Here is a 212-nt window from a genome sequence, read left to right as displayed (position 1 = left end):
GCTCCAGGCTGGCTGGCCACGCCCGCTCAGGCTCCGTCAGGTCCCCTGCCCAGGATGGAAGCCCTCAGGATGGTCATGGAACGGGGTGGGCACGGTGGGCTTCCCGGCCCTGGGCTGGCAACGGCCTGGGGCTTCCTGATGCTGCCTCTTGGAGGCGTGGGGAGGGGGGGCGGGGTGCGGAGAATTCCAGGTGGCGGTGACAGCACAATAAC

Source organism: Myotis davidii, unplaced genomic scaffold (genome assembly GCF_000327345.1).
Source record: "Myotis davidii unplaced genomic scaffold, ASM32734v1 scaffold609, whole genome shotgun sequence".
Lineage (NCBI taxonomy): Eukaryota > Metazoa > Chordata > Mammalia > Chiroptera > Vespertilionidae > Myotis > Myotis davidii.
Note: the sequence above shows the minus strand (reverse complement) of the source record.